This window comes from Pongo pygmaeus, chromosome 19 (genome assembly GCF_028885625.2).
Source record: "Pongo pygmaeus isolate AG05252 chromosome 19, NHGRI_mPonPyg2-v2.0_pri, whole genome shotgun sequence".
NCBI classification, from domain to species: domain Eukaryota; kingdom Metazoa; phylum Chordata; class Mammalia; order Primates; family Hominidae; genus Pongo; species Pongo pygmaeus.
Genome location: NC_072392.2, coordinates 3,165,461 through 3,179,599, shown reverse-complemented (window position 1 = coordinate 3,179,599; position 14,139 = coordinate 3,165,461). Strand labels below are relative to the sequence as shown.

Sequence of the window (14,139 nt, the reverse complement as noted above, 5' to 3'; positions counted from 1 at the left end):
TGCTAGTGAGTGATTAGCTATTTTAAAAGCTTTCCTGAAATATTTTAATGTCCCTAGTTGGTGGCTAATGATATTGAGAATCTTTTCATGTACTTGGCCATTTGTACATCTTCTTTGGGGAAATGTCTGTTGAAGTCCTTTGCTCATTTAAAAAACCAGGTTGTTTGCTTTTTTGTTGTTAAATTATAACGGTTTTTAAAAATACATTCTACATACCAGAAATATGATTTGCAAATATTTTCCTCCATTTGTGGGTTGTCTTTTGACCTTCCTGATGGTGTCCCTTGATGTACAAAAATGTTAAATTCATCTATTTCTTCTATTGCTTATGCTTTTGGTGTGATATCCAAGGAACCGTTGCCAAATCCAAAGTCATGAAGACTTACCTAAGAGTTTTATAGTTTTAATCCTTACATTTAAGTCTTTGATTCATTTCGAGTTAATTTTTGTACAGAGTGTGAAGTAAGGGTCCAATTTTATTCTTTTGCATGTGGACATCCAGTTGTACCAGCATCATTTGTTGAAGAGACTATTCTTTCCCCATTGATGATCTTGGCAGCCTTGTAGAAAAATCAATTGACCATATATACCTGAGTTTATTTTTGGATTCTCAATTCTATTCCACTGACCTATATGTGTATCCTCATGTCAGTTTTGATTACTATAGCTTTGTAGTATGTTTTGGAATTGGGAAGTGAGCCCTCCAAATTTGCTCTTTTTTTTCAAGATTGTTTTGGTTGTTCAAGGTCCCTTGAATTTTCATATGCATTTTTGGATCAGCCTTTTCATTTCTGCAGAAAAGACCATTGGGATTTTGATAGGGATTGCATTGAATCCGTAAGTCACTTTGGGTAGCATTGTTATCTTAAGAATATTAAATCTTCCAAGCCATAAACAGGATATTTATTTTTATTCATTTAAGATTTAAATTTCTTTCAGTAGTGTTTTATAGTTTTCAGTGTACAAGTTTGCACCTCCTTGGTTAGTTTATACGTATTTTATTCATTTAGATGCTATTGTAAATGGAATTATTTTCTTAATCTCCTTTTCATGTTGTTCATTGCTAGTGTACAAAAATTCAACTGATTTTCTGTGTTGGTCTTGTACTCTACAAATCTGCTGAATTAATTTACTGGTTTTAATAGTTTTTCATTATATGAGATTTTAAATACATGGGATCATGACCTCTGTGAATAGACATAGTTTTACTTCTACGTTTTCGATTTGGATGTCTGTTAATTTTTTCTTGCCTAATCGCTCTAGCTAGAACTTCCAATACTATGTTGAATAACAGTGGTGAAAGTGGGCATCCTTGTCTTGTTCTTGAACTTAAGGGAAATTTTTTCAGTCTTTCATCATTGAGTATGAAGTTAGCTTTGGGTTTTCCGTAGAAGCCCTTCACCATTTTGAAGAAATTCCTCTTCCATTCCTAGAGTGCTATGTGTTTTTATCATGAAAGGGTGTTGGATTTGTCTAATGCTTTCTCTGTATCCGTTGAGATAAAAATGAGGTTTTTTTCCCCCTTCGTTTCATTAATATCTTTTGATATTAGTAATGTGTGTCTTCTGTCTTTTTTCTTTTTTTTATTATACTTTAAGTTCTAGGATACATGTGCACAACATGCAGGTTTGTTACATATGTATACATGTGCCATATTGGTGGAGAAATACCTAATGTAAATGACATTAATTGATTTTCATATTAAGTCACCCTTGCATTCCTGGAATAAATGCCATTTAGTTACAGTATATTATTCTTTTATTATGCTGTTGGATTTGATTTCATAGCACCTTACAACACAGAAATTTCACTTCTGGGAATTGGTAGAAATTGGCTAGAGTCATGTGCAAGGTTGATTAGAGACTATTTATTCCAGGGCAGTTTATTATTAAAGAGTGTGAAATAGAGAATGAGTAAACTGGAATACAATAGAATGATGGAAATATATACAGCCAGATGGAACAGTACCAACACAAGTATGCTTGACTCCTTTTCTTCACTCCCTGTACCTAGACCATCCCCAATTTCTGAATTTTAATTCCTAATAATTTCTAAACCTGTTCCCTTCTATATCTCCATGGCCACTATTGAAATTTAGGCCACTGTCACTTCAACATTCCTCCAGATATCTGCAGAACTCTTCCAAATGGCCCCCTACCTGTGGTCTTGAATGCCTTCAATCCATTCTTCATACAACAGCCATGGAGATTTTTCTAAAAATGCAAACTTGATTACATGTCTTTTTAATTATTATTATTATACTTTAAGTTTTAGGGTACATGTGCACAACGTGCAGGTTTGTTACATATGTATACATGTGCCATGTTGGTGTGCTGCACCCATTAACTCATCATTTAGCATTAGGTATATCTTCTAATGTCTTATCCACTTAAAATGCCTCAGTGATTTCTCATTGCTACCTACGTAAAATGCCAGCATCTTACTTTGACTTACATGGCCCTTCAAGACATGACTGCCTGCTCTCCAGCTTTATCACTGAACTCCCCACTCCATTCTCATTTTCTGCCTTCCTCCCAGCACACCCACTACACCTTAGCCACGCTGAACTTCCTTTGCTCTGAGAAACCTCCAAGCTCTCTCTTACCTCAGGGCTTTTCTATATGCCATTTCCTCTCTCTAGATACTTTCATTCCCTTTTCTTGCAAAACTCCTTAAGTTCTGCTTAAACATCATTTTAAAACTGTCTTCCCTGACCCTCTGAATAAGGTTAGTTGTCCTTGATATGTGGTTTCATTGCATCCTTTATTTCTTCTCTGATAACATTTGTGACACTTACTAGTGGCTTGTTTGGTAGTCATCTTTGCCAGCTAGACTGTAAGCTTCCTGAGGCCAGGAACCATGCCTACCTTGGCCATCCTTTTTCCCACAGCACATGACTCAGTCCCTTGCACATGTAATTACTTAGCGTCCCTTGCACATGTAATTACTTAGCAAATATTTCTCTAAGGAATGCTCTAGTGAACTAATGATAAAGTAATTCCTATGTGAATCAATCAACACATTACCTGCTATCATGGAGCTTAAAGTCCAGCCAAGGAAAGAAGGTCTGTATATAGGGAAGTAATCACTGGATGACGTAAGACAGTGGTGATTAAGTGCTACAATATTTGATTCTGATAACTGTTTTAATTTGCCATATACTGCATAAGATAGAGAAAGGGGATATTAGTGTGGGTCAGAGAAAGCATTCTTGGGAATGTCACATTTGGGGTGAACCCAGAATTCTGTCTCTGGGCATAGCTTATTCAGATATGTGGCTCAGAAAAGTGCAGGGATAAACAGGAAGCAAGTACTGGATTTGTTGGTTTGTTACTAATAAGTTTTTCTGGGACCCAGGGATCCCAGGGGCCACAAAACTGTAGAAGAAAGGAGTCAGAAGACAATGGCAGGGAGCTGGAATTGCACAATGTGGACACAGGAAACAGGAAGAAGTTTCCAGAGCCACACCCAGATGAGCAGGGGAAGCTGGGAGGGAGTTCGTAAGGGGTAGTTATTCTAAAATCCCCCTTTACAGATGTTAGTATTCTGTAGGGCAATGCTTGCAGGATGACTTAGAAGTCATCATCATCATTGTTTTCCACTGTCAACAGTGATTCCTATCTCTAAAGGTAATTGGGTATCACCAGAGCTGTTACTAGCAACTAATTAATTGTACATTTGTAGAGTACTTTATACTTTGCAAATATCAATCATTCAAAACCCAGAATTCTGCAAGGTGTGTAAGAGTCACTGAAGATGGAGTGTAAGGTTGGAAAAGTTAAGCAATTTTCCAGCGTGACAGGCCAGTAGATGATGGAGTTTGACTTTTCTGGGATCCTGAATATTTTGCTTAGGGGCTAGGTACATAGAGTGTAAAAGATCATCCTGAGAGCTCCTTTTCATAAAGTTAGTTTTCCTCACCTTCCATTGAGCTGTTTTAATATTGATGTCTTTAGGGACAGATTCAACTCATACCTTGAGAGGAAATTCCTGCTGTTTGGGTTCAAATTTGTCCCTCTGGGTCAGTAGCTTCTTCCATCCCACAGAGCTCCTGCACCCCTTCTTTATTGGCACTAAGGTGCCAGGTTCATTGGGTCGGGGATAGATCAGGGCAAGGGTACTTGGAAACATATTACATCCGCATCATGGAATTGAATGATGACAGTAGTAAGTATCACAAATGCCACAACACACTTTGTCTCACTATATGGTAAGGTTTTTTTACTTTAACATGGGTTATTTTATTTTTTTCCTTTCTGTAACATGAGCTAGGTATTGTCGTATTCCCATTAGACTGATGAGAGAATTCAGACTAAGAGAGGGTAAGTGTGTTGGCCAAAGTTATGAAGCTGCTTGGGGTGGAGTGAAGTAAACTCAGGCCAACTGGCTCCAGGGACTGAGCACTGAAGTACTGCATATGCCATACAGGACTCCTCCCAATCTCGACTGCTTCCCCTTATATCCCCAGAACGTCTTTTTCAATTCTATTCCCTTTTAACTCTTATTTTCCTGACCAATGTCCCCTGGGTCATGAAGTCTTAAAAGGGAAAGAAGACATGATTTTCCTGTGGTTGGGGTAGTATTAATCTAGGTAACAAGGGAATCAAAGTGGAGGAGCCATTCTTCCAGTAGTTTCAGTGTCAAGAATTGGATCCATAGCTTTGGGAGGGTTTAGTGCCTGTGGATGGTGAGAGAATTTCTACTGCAACTCAAACCTTCCTGCCATTCTGCAGTTTGCACGCCCCCTGTGGGGTTAGATGGCCCCCGGGCTGAGGCAGGCATGTAATGTGGCTTGGATCAGTTTTGCCTGGTAATCTCCTTTCCCATGTCCAGAGGCAGGTGGCTGAAGGAGCGTGCTAGGCTGGGCGGACCGTGCCCAGAGGCAGGTGGCTGAAGGAGCGTGCTAGGCTGGGCAGACCGTGCCCAGAGGCAGGTGGCTGAAGGAGCGTGCTAGGCCGGGTGGATAGATGCTGGGGCTTTTCTTTGGGGTATGAGTGCTAGAGGCAGACCAGTGAAAAGGAGGCAGGTGACTAGTGGGTGTGTGGATTTTGCCCGCCACCTGCTCTAGGTAAAGCCAGTGGAGAGACAACTCAGGAGAGCCACCGAGTGCCCCGGGTTCTGGTGGCCTTTTGATTTGCTCACTCCTCACCACTTCTTTGTCCACCATCCCCTCAGCCTCCAGTGGTGAACTTGCAGAGCCATAGCCCCTGTGAAAGTGGAACACTGTTATAGGAAGATCATATGAGGGGACTTCGCTGCTGCATTGGACATGATGACCTGACCTTTGCCAGAGTTTTGTTTCCCTCTGTATCTGGCCCTGTTGGCTTCATCAGGTGCCTGTCTCAGCAAAAGCTCCAGTTTTCCTAATGGGCCAAGCACTCCTGGGATGATGTCTAGGATCAGGCACTAATCAAGCACTTCTATCTTCATAAATGAGATTCTGCTTCTGTCCTCAGAGTCAACGTTTGCCTCTCTTCCACTCTCCGATGGCCCCATGGCTCAATTTTTCTTTTTCTTTACTTTTATTTTTTTGCTATTAAGATTTTTCTTTTAATATGCCATGAGATATCTTGGTATCTGGATTGTGTATTTTCCAAAGTACTCTTCCAGCCACATCTCCCACCCTTTCCAAAAGATTTCGCCAGTCTTTCTAATGCAATAGAAGATGCTGATTATAGTTTTGTCTACCAACTTTTTTTTTTTTTTGAGATGGAGTCTCGCTCTGTCACCCAGGCTGGAGTGCAGTGGTGCAATCTTGGCTCATTGCATCCTCCACCTCCTGGGTTCAAGCGATTCTCCTGTCTAAACCTCCCAAGTAGTTGGGATTACAGGCGCATGCCACCACGACCGGCTAATTTTTGTATTATTAGCAGAGATGGGGTTTCACCATATTGGCCAGGCTGGTCTCAAACTCCTGACCTCAGGTAAGCCACCTGCCTCGACCTCCCAAAGCACTGGGATTATAGGTGTGAGCCACCACGCCTAGCCTACCATCTGTTTTTTGAAAGCAATATTATACTAATGACTTTAATGGTAATACATTCTTATCTCATAAAGAAACACATTTACAAATATCAGAAATGCAGTTTTGAAACATTTGCATTAGTTTTGAACTGAATCATCATTTTGCGGGTTTTTTAAAAAGGCAGCAGTTTGACTCCTGACTTGCTGATCAACATATTCCTGTTGGGGAAGGGAAGGTGACAGGGAGAGTGAATGCTGCATTTCTCCATCGGCCCCAAAAGTGCTGATTTCACAAATGGATACATCAAAAGCAAGCATGCAATGGTTGTTTTAAAACGCCCACTGGCCGGGTGCGGTGGCTCACATCTGTAATCCCAGCATTTGGGAGGCCAAGGCCGGTGGATCACGAGGTCAAGAGATCGATGTTGATCATCCTGGCCAACATGATGAAACCCCATCTCTACTGAAAATACAAAAATTAGCTGGGCATGGTGGCGTTCACCTGTAGTCCCAGCTACTCAGGAGGCCGAGGCAGGAGAATCGCTTGAACCTGGGAGGCGGAGGTTGCAGTGAGCCAAGATTGCACCATTGCACTCCAGCCTGGGGACAGAGCAAGACTGTGTCTCCAAAAAAACCAAAAACCAAAAAAACTTTTCCTGCAACATAACAATGAAGTAAACAGTAATTAGACACCTACCAATTTTCCCCCAAAACAAACAAACAAACAAAAAATGTAAACAGAAAAATAACTGTGCCTATACTCACACAGCTTTTCAAGTCATGTTAGAAGGATCTCACATTCAATGATCAAGAGATTTTAAAATAGCAGTCATTATTTTTATTCTAAGAAAAGGTTCCCTTTCTCCCCTCCCACCCCAAGTAGTTAACATGAAAGAATAGGCTTCCTTACACATTAATTTTATACTTATTTTTGAAGCGGCAACAATTAACTATCAATAATTTGGCATTTCTGTTTAGAGTTGCTACAATTTTTTTTTTTAATTTCACAAAGCCATTATCCAGCGCTGCCATGAAACAGAGACTGTAAATTCTAGATAGCTAAGATTCTTTCTGAAACCAATGTTAAGTCAAAGAAATATAAAGCAGGGCATTACACTACATTTCTGGGTCTGGTACACTAAAAAGACTGAAACCTAGGAGAAATTACCTGCTGTTTTACAGAAGAAATACAGTCCTGAAAAAACTGATTTTTGGTTGTGTAATATTTTACACCCTGTGTGGAGCTGTGGTATCTGCTAACTGAAGAGACATGCGGTGTATTTATCCCTGCCCTGTATCCTACATCCATCCTTCCCCACCCTCAACAATCTACCTCCTTATACCAAGTATTGTGGATATGAGCCCAACTCATCCAAGACAATCCAGTGGACAAGTGAGTGTAACGGACTGGTGTGAAGTGTGAGATATAGAAAAGTCCCTTTCAGTCTTCGTCAAAGTTCTGCTGTAGAAGACAATTGGCTGCAAAACTCTCATTCTTCTCACAAGCAAAATATGCTTGTGTCATAAATCCTTCAGGAAATCCTAACGCCCTTAACCTTTCTCTAGCTTCTTTTTCCCGACACATTACTTGAATGTAGTTCACGTGACCCTTGCAGGTTCTGCAATTCCTCCACTGCCACTGCCACCTCTTCCTCCTGGAACACCGACTTCTTTGTTTTTAATGAAAGGAATTTTATTTTTAATTTATTTTAAAATTTTTTTATTATTTTAATTTTTCCATAAGTTATTGGGTTACAGGTGGTACTTCGTTACATGAGTAAGTTCTTTAGTGGTGATTTGTGAGATTCTGGTGCACTCATCACCCGAGCAGTATACAGTGCACCTTATTTGTAGTCTTTTATCCCTGGCACCCCCCGCCCCCACTTTCCCCTGAGTCCCCAAAGTCCATGGTATCATTCTTATGCCTTTGCATCCTCATAGTTTAGCTCCTACTTATGAGTGAGAACATACGATGTTTGGTTTTCCATTCCTGAGTTATTTCCTTTAGAACAATAGTCTCAAATTGGCTGGGCGCGGTGGCTCACGCCTGTAATCCGAGCACTTTGGGAGGCCGAGGCGGGCGGATCACGAGGTCAGGAGATCAAGACCATCCTGGCTAACACAGTGAAACCCCGTCTCTACTAAAAATACAAAAAATTAGCCGGGCGAGGTGGCGGGCGCCTGTAGTCCCAGCTACTCAGGAGGCTGAGGCAGGAGAATGGTGTGAACCCCCGGGAGGCGGAGCCTGCAGTGAGCCGAGATTGCGCCACTGCACTCCAGGCTGGGCGACAGCAAGACTCCATCTCAAAAAAAAAAAAAAAAGAATAATAGTCTCTAATCTCATCCAGGTCACCGCAAATACTAATTCATTCCTTTTTACGGCTCTGCAAAATTCCACGATTTTGTAATAGTGAATTGTGCTGCTATAAACATGCGTGTGCAAGTATCTTTTTCGAATAATGACTTCTTTTCCTCTAGGTAAGACACCCAGTAGTGGGATTGCTGGATCAAATGGTAGTTCTATTTTTAGTTCTTTAAGGAATCCCCACACTGTTTTCTGTAGCAGCTGTATTAGTTTACATTCCCACCAGCAGTGTAGAAGTGAACACCCACTTCTTGACCTGGTTCATTTAACATCTGAATAAAATGCTCCAGGTTTTGGCTAATTTTTGTATTTATTTTTAGTAGAGATGGGGTTTCATCATGTTGGCCAGTCTGGTCTCGAACTCTTGACCTCAAGTGATCTGCCCGCCTCAGCCTCCCAAAGTGCTGAACACCAGCTTCTTGAACTGGTTCGTTTAACATCTGAATACAATGCTCCTGGTGTTGGCTAATTTGCTGCGGTAATTAAGGATTTTCTGGACCTATCTGTTGTAGTCATGATGGAGGCAGGGAAGGGTTCTGTTGAATAATTTGTCTCATCTGTTGAAACTGAGGCTGATTCTGTAAAAATTCCAGGGTGTGTCCTGAAACTGAGGCTGATTCTGTAAGAATTCCAGGGGGCGTAGTCGTAGCTGTCATAGTTGCTGCAGCTGCAGCCACTGATGAAGACTGAGGAGACCTGGTACTAGCTGCTTGAGGGGGGTCAACCATAGCCTGACTTTCTCCATCTTCAGGGATTCTCCATTGGTCTCCATTGTTGAATCTGGCTCTCAGGGCTGCAATTACTTTCTGTCCTTCATGCCCATTGACATGATTACAGTTACCGTATTCTCCTAAGACTGACCTGTCACAGGTGCACGTGTCGCACCTTCAGAAGGGTTTGATGAAAAGAATCTTCTGATGTCCTGTCAGCTGATGTTGGGCTAGTGGCCACTGGCCTCTCTGCTGGCTTTTCTGCAGCTTTCTCTTGTTTAGTTGCATTAGCAGGTGCAGGTTCAGAAGATGCTGTTGCTGATGCTGGAGTGATGGACGCATGTGTGGAACTGGGAAACAAAGCAGGGACAGGGTGGACCCTGAGCCACAGTTGTTGATGTGGAGGAATAATGCACAGCGGAGGAAGTGGGAAGTAGTGCACAGTGGGGGAAATAGTGCACAGTGGGAGAAGTACTGTACTGTGGAGGAAGTGGTGCATAGTGGGGGAAGTGGTGCACAGCAGAGGAAGCACTGCACAGCGGAGGAAGTAATGCACAGCGGAGGAAGTAATGCACAGCGGAGGAAGTGGTGCACAGTGGAGGGAGTAATGCACAGCGGAGGAAGTAATGCACAGCGGGGGAAGTGGTGCACAGTGGAGGAAGTACTGCACAGTGGGGGAAGTACTGCACAGTGGGGGAAGTAATGCACAGCGGGGGAAGTAACACATAGTGGAGGAAGTACTGCACAGTGGGGGAAGTAGTGCACAGTGGGGGAAGTAACACATAGTGGAGGAAGTACTGCACAGTGGGGGAAGTACTGCACAGTGGGGGAAGTAACACATAGTGGAGGAAGTGCTGCACAGTGGGGGAAGTAGTGCACAGTGGGGGAAGTAATGCACAATGGAGGAAGTACTGCACAGTGGAGGAAGTGGTGCACAGTGGAGGAAGTAATGCACAGCGGGGGAAGTGGTGCACAGTGGGGGAAGTAACACATAGTGGAGGAAGTACTGCACAGTGGAGGAAGTGGTGCATAGTGGAGGAAGTACTGCACAGTGGGGGAAGTGGTGCACAGTGGGGGAAGTGGTGCACAGTGGAGGAAGTAGTGCACAGTGGGGGAAGTAACACATAGTGGAGGAAGTAATGCACAGTGGGGGAAGTGGTGCACAGTGGAGGAAGTAGTGCATAGTGGGGGAAGTAATGTACAGTGGGGGAAGTAGTGTACAGTGGGGGAAGTAACACATAGTGGGGGAAGTAATGCACAGTGGGGGAAGTAATGAACAATGGAGGAAGTAATGCATAGTGGAGGAAGTAGTGCACAGTGGAGGAAGTGGTGCATAGTGGAGGAAGTAATGCACAGTGGAGGAAGTACTGCACAGTGGGGGAAGTAGTGCACAGTGGGGGAAGTAACACATAGTGGAGGAAGTACTGCACAGTGGAGGAAGTGGTGCATAGTGGAGGAAGTACTGCACAGCAGAGGAAGTGGTGCATAGTGGAGGAAGTACTGCACAGCAGAGGAAGTGGTGCATAGTGGAGGAAGTAGTGCACAGTGGAGGAAATAAGTAATGCATAGTGGTGGCAGGTGTGGATTGCTGAGTTTTAGCTGGTGCTGGTGTTGACACTGCTTTGGGTTTTGTCACTGTAACCACCACAACGTTTTTCTGATCAATCTTATATTCTCTGAGAGCAGTGTCATCACTGAGCATTTTGCCTATCTAAATTAATTTTGACCTGCTATAGGAAAGGCATCTTTCCCTTTTTCAGATTCAGTGCTTTCACCCTCTCCTCAGGGTTGATGTCTATCTGGAAGGTCTGCTGCTGGAGGGTCTTCAGTGTGACCTGCCTAGTGCTGCTGCCAGCTTGTCTGTGGGGCTGCTGGGTGGGGTCTGGGGCCTGGCGGGGCCTCAGGGTCACCCACACTTCTCGTGCTCTTTGAAGGAAGGTGGTGGGGGTGGGGGCTTGTCACATTCACCCAGCCCAGTGGCCTCTTCTCCAGCCAGGGCCTGGGCCACACCATCTATTTTTGTTTTCTGGTTTGGAGGGCATTCTAGCGCTTCTGGGGAAAATGGGCCATTCATTTTCTAGGGAGGCCTCTCCTTTGCTTGTGTTGTGTGCCAATTACCCTGATTAACTTTTCCTCAATCTGATTCCCATTGGCTTCATGTGATCCAGAAATTTCTCAAAACTTGGCATGCTAATGGCACTCATTTATTTTCTTTTCTTTTTGAGACAGAGTCTTGCTCTGTCACCCAGGCTGGAGTGCAATGGCACAATCTTGGCTCACTGCAACCTCCACCTCCTGGGTTCAAGCGATTCTTGTGCCTCAGCCTCCCAAGTAGCTGGGATTACAGACACCTGCCACCATGCCCAGCTAATTTTTGTATTTTTAGTAGAGATGGGGTTTTGCCATGTTGGCCAAGCTGGTCTCGAACTCCTGACCTCAGGTGACCCGCCCACCTCGGCCTTCCAAAGTGCTGGGAGCCACCACTACAGGCGAGAGCCACCAGCTTACTAGTTTCCATTTTTCAGCCCTGCTACTCCCTTTAAAATGTTTACATTTCATTTAAACTGGATACAGAATAGGCCATGGAGAAGCTGTACCTTAGATCTGCTGGACATCTGTGCTGGCTAACATAGTAGCCACATGTGGCTGTTGAGCACTTGAAAGAGGCTAGTTCAAACGGAGATGTGCTGTGAGTATAAAAAACATACTGGGTTTTGAAGACAGCATGAAAAACAGATGTACACTATAGCATTAATAATTTTAAATATTGGTTATTTGTTGAAATATTTTTATATATTCACTTAAATAAAATGTCATTTTTAAAAAAAATTATTATTTTAAATTTCAATAGGTTTTGAGGTATAGGTGGTTTTTGGTTACATGGATAGGTTCTTTAGTGATTTCTGAGATTTTGGTGCACCCGTCACCAGCAGCGTACACAATACTCAATATGTAGTTTTTTTATCCGTCACCCTGTTGGAAATGAAAGCTTGGAGTCGCAAAGAACACGAGCACTCAAACAAAGGATTTCTCAGCAAGGCAATTTTATTTCTGCAGAAGGGTGCTGCTCGCAAGCCAGATTGCCACGAGAGCACACCAAACAAAGGAAAGAAGGGATTCTTATACCTGATGCATTGGGTCCCTACTGCTGTGTCCTGTCTCCATTGGCTGGAGCTGGACCACACAATCTAGACTGATCCCAATTGGCTAAAAACTTAAGACTTTCCTAAATAGGTAAAGGTGCAATGGGGAACACAGAAGGGAAGGGGGATTGCTTATGGAAAGCTAGGATGACAATAACATTTCCAAATAAGGAAGAGGCATAGGCTGCAAGCTGGAACATGTCTGGGCATGTCCAGGCATGTCTAGGCAGACTGGTGACTAGAACAAACAACTTAGGTCCTGGTTAAAGTACAAGGACATAGGATATACTCATTCCCTTTCTATTTACAACAGCTATCTGGGGTATAACAGAAAGTCATCAGTAAAATAAAAGATTCATTGGTATGTAACATAAAAAGCAAGCAACGAAAAAACGAAAACTTGAAGGAAGTTTTAGGAGGAACTATTATTTTAAACACTTACTGTTCTTTACAAAGAGAAACTGTGAAGAGTAACTAGGAACTTTTTATTCTTAACAACCCCCATCCCATCCTTCACCCTGGAGTCCCCAGAGTCCATTATTATTCTTACGCCTTTGCATCCTCATGGCTTAGCTCCCACTTAAAGTGAGAACATACAATACTTGTTTTTCCATTCCTGAGTTACTTCACTTAGAGTAACGGCCTCCAGCTCCAGCCAAGTTTCTGCGAAGGCCATTATTTCATCCTATGCTATGGCTAAGTAATATTCCGTGGTGTATTTATACCACATAAAGTTATTAACATTAATTTCATCTGCTTCTAAAAAGAAAGGAAAAAGACATTTAATATTTTTAGAGATGGTGTCTTGCTATGCTGCCAAGGTTGGAGTTCAGTGGCTATTCACACACGTGATCATGGTGTGCTACAGCTTTGAACTCTTGGGCTCAAGCAATCCTCTTCCCTCAGTCTCCTGAGCAGCTGGGACTACAGGTGTGTGCCTGGCTCTTTCTACCTTTTAAAATGTGATTATTGAAAATTTAAAATTACTTATGGGACTCACATTTGTGACTTACATTTTATTACTAGCGGACAATGCTGCTTTTGATTAACATTCTCCATTTTGATTGCTTCCAAAATTATTTTTTCTGATGCATTTTTTTCGAATTGAGAGATAAAATTGTATGTATTGATCATGCACATGATACTTTAAAGGACGTATATGCTGCAGAATGACCAAATCTAGCTAATTAACATATACACTACCTCACATAGTTATCATTTTTTTGTGGTAAGAACACTTTACATCTACTCTTTTAGTATTTTTCAAGAATACAATATATTGTTAACTACAGTCACCATTTTGTATGATAAATCTCTTAAATTTATTCCTCCTAGATAGGAGGAATACGATCTGAAATTTTGCACCTTTTGACCAACATCTCACCAACTCCACCCCCATCAAAATTTTGATAGTTTAAAATTTTCACTATTACATGTGATGTTGACTCTTTATAATTTTTAAATTATATATTTTGGGAAATTCTCAGAAAAATGCCCTTCTTAGGGCCTGAGACACCCAATTTAAGAATTGTGGTTCTTAAATCAGTCAGAATTGACCAACTATTGTGCTTAAGCAAGGACACCACTGTCTCTAAACCTTTTCCAAGAAATAGGCTTCATATTTATGAGGCAGAAGACTGTGAAGTAATTGCAAATCCCTGTTCAAAGTCTCTGGTTTAGAAATAATGCTTGCTTGGCCAGGCACAGTGGCTCACGCCCATAATCCCAGCACTTTGGGAGGCTAAGGCAGATGGATCTCGAGGTCAAGAGATCGAGACCATCCTGACCAACATGGTGAAACCCCGTCTCTACTAAAAATACAAAAATTAGCTGGGCGTGGTGGCAGGTGTCTGTAGTCCCAGCTACTCAGGAGGCTGAGGCAGGAGAATCGCTTGAACCCGGGAAGCAGAGGTTGCAGTGAGCTGAGATCATGCCACTGCCCTCCAGCCTGGGCGAC

The 14,139-nt window shown here is 42.5% G+C and overlaps 1 pseudogene; it reads right to left on the bottom strand.

Moving 5' to 3' along the window:
• Positions 1–7,405: 7,405 nt before the first annotated feature.
• LOC129016849 (UV excision repair protein RAD23 homolog B-like) lies at positions 7,406–13,241 on the bottom strand (annotated as a pseudogene).
• Positions 13,242–14,139: the final 898 nt, after the last annotated feature.